The sequence below is a fragment of the Cariama cristata genome, unplaced genomic scaffold (genome assembly GCF_000690535.1).
Source record: "Cariama cristata isolate BGI_N322 unplaced genomic scaffold, ASM69053v1 scaffold10027, whole genome shotgun sequence".
Lineage (NCBI taxonomy): Eukaryota > Metazoa > Chordata > Aves > Cariamiformes > Cariamidae > Cariama > Cariama cristata.
The window spans coordinates 771-8682 of record NW_009624913.1 but is presented as its reverse complement, the minus strand read 5'-3'; positions in this window follow the sequence as shown (position 1 = coordinate 8682).

Genomic DNA, 7912 nt, shown 5'->3' with positions numbered 1-7912 from the left:
AGAAGGGGGGGGGGGGGGAAGGAAGACCCACAGTCAAGAATCCTATGCAGGTACCTTTCGGAAAAGCCATTGTTTGTGAACTTGTCGCCCACACTTCTTGAAAAAGACACAAAAAAGGCAAGAATGTTATCTTCCAACATTCCTGATCTCATTGCTCTGGATGGCAGAGGAAGAGAAGGGACATGGCCCACAGGCAGCTGTGCTGCTTTTTTCCCTCAGCAGCATCTCTCATCACTGCTGCCACAGACGCTTGATCTGACCCCGACGGGTATTCTGCACGTACTTATTACTCAGCTTTCCTAGGTCTCTTCAGAAGCTAAAGCAATCCTAAAGTGCTTTTATGCAAATGTAAGCAAAATATAAAAAACTTCTACAGAACTAGAGAACCAGAATTGACACTTACAGGAAAAAATCTTGGAATGAAAATTATTTCCTTTTATCTAGCAACCTTATTAAATCCAACAGATTGATATTTAAAGCATGACAATGAGCATTATGCAAAAGTTTGCTCCTGCTTGCTAGCTTTTATTTTAGACTGTTACCCAGCTTAGCTGAAGATATTTAAGGTGTCTAAGAGTCATACAGCTCAGACTATAGACTGACATCACAGCTTTCCCAGGGCTGAAAGACAAATCAGAGACACCACAGACAATGGGGAGAAGGCTTTTTCCTCTTCTGTTACTGAAATATTTCATTCTTCCTGCTACTGTGAGCTTCAGTTAGGTTAAGCTTGAAGTCCACCTTTTTATTTGCAAAAAAAAGTTAAGCAGGAGGGGAAGAGCAAATTTTTTTCCAGTTTGGTAGCATATTTTAAGTTTCAGCTCTGTGTGTCTAAAAGCTATGAAAGCCCACTCAGTGACATTTTAGGCTGTGCATCCACATGCTTTATGGAAGACTACGAAGGCCACAAGAAAAAATGAAATACTGTTTGAAAGCATGGAGTTACTGATTCAGCTTACAAGCAAGAGTTCTATTAGATTTTGGCAAGGGAAGCAAATGGATTTGTAAGGTTTTAAGACAAAGTGTCCAGAGAGCATATGTAGTAGTGTGTTCCTTTCTTACACTGGATAGCTTTGTTTTTCTTGTTTCCTGGTTAATTTATTATGCATTCATTCTTCATTCTACGCTAAGAGTTGATGATTGCTGTAGTTCAGTGATTTCTGCTCATGTGCTCTGGGTGTTGGAGGAAGTGGACTGACTGAAGTAACACAAAGTTCTTCTACAATAAAAATGGAAGTCATGTCTGGGAGCAGAACTGATTTTCTTCAGGGATATTTTGAAAGTGTCCATGCCTCTTACTAAATTTACAACTCCTCATGCATCGGTACTGGAGAAAAAGGAGGAAGTGACTTGAGGCAATCATACTCATTTCTGCTGTAGGTCACAGGGCTGCTGCCAGCTCTGTATCCTGTGCAGTGACAAGGCTGTTGGCTGCACCGGGCCCTGCAGGTTAAAGCAAGATTAAACGTGCCTAGAATATTCACTAACGGTGCTGTAAGCAAGGTAAGTATTCCTCCTTTAAAAGCTGTGTAAAAGAAAGATCTTCTTCCAAAACCACAAACTAGCTCAAAGATATTACAAATCGTGGGATATTTATACATTTTATAGCAAGGAATACCTTTTTCTGCTGAAAACTTAACTTCTGTTATGCTAGATTTGACAAATTACTATACTAAGATGTTTTTCTCGTTCGCGAGGAGGAAAAGTCTTGATATTTTGGTTCTCCTCTTTTAACTTCAAATTAATCCTCCGCTACTGGTGCTCACCACCTTTGCTTTGTTTAACATGCCCTTCGAAGAAGTCGCTATTACCATTGAGATAGGAAGATAACACAGAGCTTCAGAGGCAACCTACTGAAGATACAAAAGTGAACATGGACAAACAAGAGGAAAAAGAGAGAAGCTGAAATGCTGTACAAGGGATTTGGAAAGCATCGTGTATTATTCCTTCAGAGGTAAGATACGGTGTCTTTAGCTTACACTTCCAGGGAACTGTTGCTTATTTTGGTCCTTAACTGACACTCTCACTTCACCGCTCCCTAGCTACTCACACCTTTTACAGCTGAGTAGAAACGCTGCTTTCAGACAAACTGCCACTGACTACTAAACAATAGTTTGCAGCTCCCAAGTCGTAAGGTTTTTCCATCTGGCATATATGCTATATTTATCCTCATGCTTTAACGGCAACTGCAGGTTTACTTTCCAAAACTCTTCTGCATCTCGCTGTAAAAGAGGCCGATGGTGTACGCTTTACTTATTCTGGGTATGCCATTGTAAACACCAACATAAAACCCATGAGTCCTAAGATAAATTAGTTGCTGTTGGGGTGACTTATTTTTATGTTTTAAATAAACTGAGCAATAACACAGAAGCCAAACATAACTGATTTGAAGCAATGCTTTTCATCCGTATCTGATGCTTCTATCAAATGAAGCTCTTGGAGATGCTCTGAGCTCTCACCTGTAAGAAAGGAAGTTGAGCGCGTATTTGGATTTATGTATTTAGTACATACTAAGTACACACTTGATATTGCAGGGGAAGAAACTAGAAATTACACAAGAGGAGAACAAGGCACATAGCCATAGATAGGAGAATCACATGTACGAGGGAGCTCCTGGTATGGCAATATCAAGTAAGTGTATGGGAACATAAGAGCAAGTCAGTTACTGCTCCTCAAGTAAAAAGAGGTTTCTGCGACATGTTAAAAATCAACTTGTTTCATATAACCTTAAGGAAATATTCAGATAGCAATAGTCTGACACACTTGTTTCATTTTTTATGAGACTTTGTAACAGATATTAAATAATAGCTTAGATAAGATTTTTATTCTTCCCCCAAGTCACCAATTCAGGAGCATCTTGTTTCTGTGATACATCTTGATCATCCAAATCTTTTTAGATATCTATCCACAAATCCTCCACTTGTCTTAATTTACAGCATCTCACAGTTTTGAGTCTTCAAACAAATCATTATCTACTAAGGAAAGTACCAGCAGTAGCCATGAGACAGCTGTAAAGCTAACTTTGAAGGAGGGCCAGGTCACTGTATATAGGCAGTTGGCTGTTACTTGTATCTGGCTTGAGAAACAGCACTGTTATATTGTCTATCTGAAAAATCAAGGGATTTTCACAATTCGAGGTTTAAGGTTAAGTCAAGGGCTACTACCATACTTCTGTAAAGAGCAAGTCTTATCAGCACGGTGCACTACTAGAGTTAAACACAAAGAGAAGTAATATTGCAGATCTAAAATACAATATTAAGATAAGGTATTGAAGTGTGTGATACCATCTATTATGACCCAGACAGAAGCAGAGAACAGATGTTTCTTTTGCAGAAAATACTGGTTTGGGCTGATCTGAATGCTTAGCTACAGGCCTTTGTTGTTCTTAGATTTTAAACAGAACAGAAATGAGTTTTAGTAGCGCTTGAATCAAGATACTAAACTCCGGAAATCTGAAGGTTCACACAGAAGTCATGAAGGTCAGTATATTTCAACTCCAAACCTCCTACTCCTTCCAGCTTGAAGTGGAATGGTAAATACATTTGTCATTGCACAGCCTTAAAGGGATAGCATATGAAAAGAGTAAGAAGTTGAGGTTGTATTTTCACACCTTTAATTATATAGAAGTTCACTAGTTTAAGAACCACTAGCTAGGAGGATTAATCAGCATTTAGGTTAGCAGGCATGATGCTCTGTTAATTATGTACTAAGACTCCACAAATCGAGAAGAGTCGTTTATAGATTTGCTCCCCAAATCAACAGTAACGCAACAATAACATCCAACTTCTTCAGGTTAGTTTAGTACTGGGTGAATGCTACACACACACAGAGTCTTTCCTATGTAGAATAAAACACTGCCACGGCCATTCAAAACCTCAAGAACATGTGCTCCGTTTTCATCTTGGCAATTAAGCCATACAGTCTAGTAATATGACTACACTAAGAGTGTAAGTGACCATCACAGAAAGTGACTGACTCTAAGGAAACTAAAGGGAGTGCCTCATTCATAACATCATCTGTTACTCCTTTGTAGACAGCTGCTTGACACTTTCCACGAAGGAGTAACTGTCTGACTGAAAAAAAAACACAAACTACACATTGTTTATAGCTCACCATTGTTTGCTGAGAGCAGGCTGGCAATTTTCTTGTTCAAGTTAAATATTTAGAAACATTTATGGTGTCTGCTGTTCTGAGAGTGCAGCTGTTCCAGACGCCAGAGCTGGTGTTCTGGTCCTCAGTGCTGGTCCTCAGGCAAGGGACTGAGGATGTCCTCCTAGCTATTCCTCACTACCAAACTTAGAAAAGCAAGCAGGGATGGGAAGTCAGAGCACAAGCACATTATCTTCTATCTGCTGCAATTTGGAGAACAGTAACATGCTGAAGTGAAGCAATTTTGATCAGACATTCTAGCTAAATCTAAAACTAAATTAAGTGTAAAATTCCACAAGTCACATAGAGTACTTAAGTTTAGTAGAGGTAAAATACCTCAAGTAATTTTGCAGCAAAAAGAAACAGAAGACATTAGACAGTGGCAGGCCATGAATTAATTAACAGCTCTCTAATTTCTTCCGTCATGAAATTAAACCCCAGGAATCCTGGCCAACAAGCCAACCTAGATATTGAAGTACATGGCCTCCTCCCCCTGCCAGGTACCTTAAGAGAGGGTGGCCCAGAAAGAGAGGATCATCTTCATTCTTCTACTGACACAAGAGAAGAAGACATTTCAGTGATACAGAACAGAAACAAAACCAAGACTCCCACTATAACTGCAATTAGGCAGTGTTCAGATGAGAGGTATTATGATACCCATAAATCCAATGCTCTTTATGAGCAGTAGTACTGAAGTTGGAAAAAAGAAGGCAGAAGTCCAGCAGAACTCAAGATACAGGCAAAGTTTCACCAACTATCCTGTATGTAATTTTAGTTATCCACCCACAAGATGAACAAAAAAAATCACATCGTGATCTGTGCAGCGAAGGGCAGTTAGCCTCAGTCAGAAAACAAAAGGGCCTTTTAATTGAAGGAGATGAGAAATTTGCCTTCGGTAAATGCAGTTTGTAGCCCTACGAGCAGGGAGATTTTGGAAGCGTTAATTGAAGGAGATGAGAAATTTGCCTTCAGTAAATGCAGTTTGTAGCCCCACGAGCAGGGAGATTTTGGAAGCAACTCGAGTACAAATAGACTGCATGCATAAAAATATATATACAAGTTTGTACGCTTGGCTGCGTAAAACTAACTTGTCTAATAGAGAGCCTGATGAGTCTCTGCAGGTAATTACATGCTGGTGCTTCTGACCACCAGATTAGATAAGCATATGCAGTGACAAGATCTTCTCCAGTTTAATCCAGCTAACAGAACAAGTCTAGCTGTTGTCCTGTGTTGTACTAAGAAAACCGGAACATTTGAAAAGAGGGCAGCTGGCAAAGCTGAGGAAGAGACAGCGGGAGAGCAGTGGGCAGAGCAGGAGGCAGCTGCAGTGCAAACAGCAGCCAAGCAGCAGCTTTGGCAGGGACTGCCCAAGCAGCTGTTCCCTCTTCAGTATGGGTACAGCTGCAGCACCAAGAAGGAACATGGAGGGGGAAAAACTGATAGACAAAATAGTGTAGAAAAACCTCTGTGCTCTCCTCCATTCACCAAGTCCGTCAAAGGAGTTATGGGAACCTCATGGAAAACTGCTCAGATGCCCATGCTAATTAAGTCAAATCAAACAAGGCTGGAAAACACGGGAAGCTCAGGTTACACACTGTATTACAAGCCTAAGCCTACTGTACTTTTCAGCAGAAACTTAATTTAACAGAAAAAAAAAATAATCAGAAACCACACATCTAACTGGTTTAGCTTGTTTAAAACAACCAGGCTTTCTTTTGTAGAAATTCATAAAAAATGTTCTTACACAATGGTAATGTAAAATTTCTAGATCCTTTCAGTATTTCAAAGGTTCTTTGTAGCAAAAACTGACATGTATTACTGTTTTGTGTTACTTGTCACACAAATAGTTCAGAAAACAGTGAAATGGGTACAGCTGGCACCATCTTTCATCTCCTTTGGTAACCAAAACCCCACCAGTGCTCTAGACAGACCACCAGCGAATGAGGACTGCTCTTTCTTGGAAAAATGCAACAGAAAAAGGACAGAAAAGGTGCTTTCTAGAGCATGAAAAGCACAGTCAGATAAAATCTCATTTTGGAAATAATTCTGCCTGGCAAGCCCTTAATCCTGTTTTGAGACGGCCTCTTCCCTCCATCCTTTGATCCAATATATGGATATGCTCAACAAAGTTCTACTGAAGTTTAATCCTAGTTTCCATGGGATACCAGAAAGGCCAGCTGTCTTCTGGGCTTTATGAGATGACAGGCTGACAATTTTGCTCAATTTTGCATAATCAAAACCAACCAAACAACCTAATATGCCATGATTTACTTACAGTTGATTTACTTTTGCTTCAGAGCAACCACCAAAACCCATCAGAAGCCCCATAACAGCGAAGAAGGACTCTGCTCTGTAGATACAGGTGTACTTAAGAAATGATTTATTTATGCAAGGTTATCTTGGGAATATCCAAAAACTAGAACACAAAAGAAAAAACACTGCACATCAGTGCAGTTCTTGGGAGAATAGTGGAGTGTTCATAGACGTGTAATAAAAATTTTAACTAGTACTTTACATTTGTAAGAACACAGAACAGGCCCTTACCAAGGAGAGGCACTATTGTCTCCTCCAATGGACCTGATTAAAAATAACAATAATTCAATGGTCTCCACGGCAGTGTTTCGTCCAGGCCGTCCTGGGAGGTGTTAAGGGAGAGCAAAAGAATTTCCAAGTCATTTGCCAGCTGCTCTTTACCCAGGATGTGTAAATCAAGGCCATGGTACCCATCAGAGCATCCCAGAGCTGTAGCCAAACACTGTTTCCCATACACCCACCAGCCCCAGCCTCTCAGGGCGCTCTGCCTTAGCTGCCAACCATCATCATAATCTCTTGTCTAGAGGCAAGATTCACTGAGGCTGCAGCCTCATGTCACAAGTCAAATAGCTCAAACCATAAAGCAGTATCACCTTCTTTTTGTCCTAGAGCTGTAAGGCTCCCTCAAAATGTTTCAAATCAGGAGGGGACAGCAAGATAAAAGGCTTCACAACCCAGAAGCTACAACTATTGATGCAGGAAATTATTATTACAAAATCTGTTTGGTAAAGCCTGTTGAGGAAGAACCAAGACACTGACTAACATGGTACTATGCTGCCTTGCACCAAATTACTGACAGTAATTACACAATGATTTTGTCCTCTTGTAACCACACTGATTAAACTTCCTTTTACAAATAAATGGCCAACTAGAAAACTGGATGCCAGGCTACTGACATCTCACCAACAATTTGTAAAATAAACCAGGTCATAAGTACACTGCTAATCACATGCTGCACAGAAACTACAGGTACAATCTTGGCATGTGACAAGAGCACAAGATTAGACACAGAGATTATAGAGGAATCAGCCCAAACTAACTCAAAAACCTCAGACCCAATTGCTTAAAGAAGGTGGCTGAACCTTTTGCAGCTTGACCTCCATTACAAGCAATCAAAGCCAGATGTGACACGCCTGCTGTGGTTTTAGCTTCTTAACACTTGATGAGCTATTCTACCTGCTGTGGTACTATTCTGTAGTCACACGTGAGAATTGTTTCTTGATTATACTTCCAGAAGCCTTTGCAACAGGCACAGAAAGCCAAGTATCTCCGAGTTTTATAACTTTTACTACTGCAGAATACATGGGAATGACTAGATCACACAGATCTATGAACTAGGAAGCCCTATTCGGTTTGTGAACTAACCCCCACACCCCTTATGGATAAAGAGCTTGATTAACTGATGCTTCCCAGCAGCCAGCATGCAATCAGCTTGAGTGGAGATGGGAAG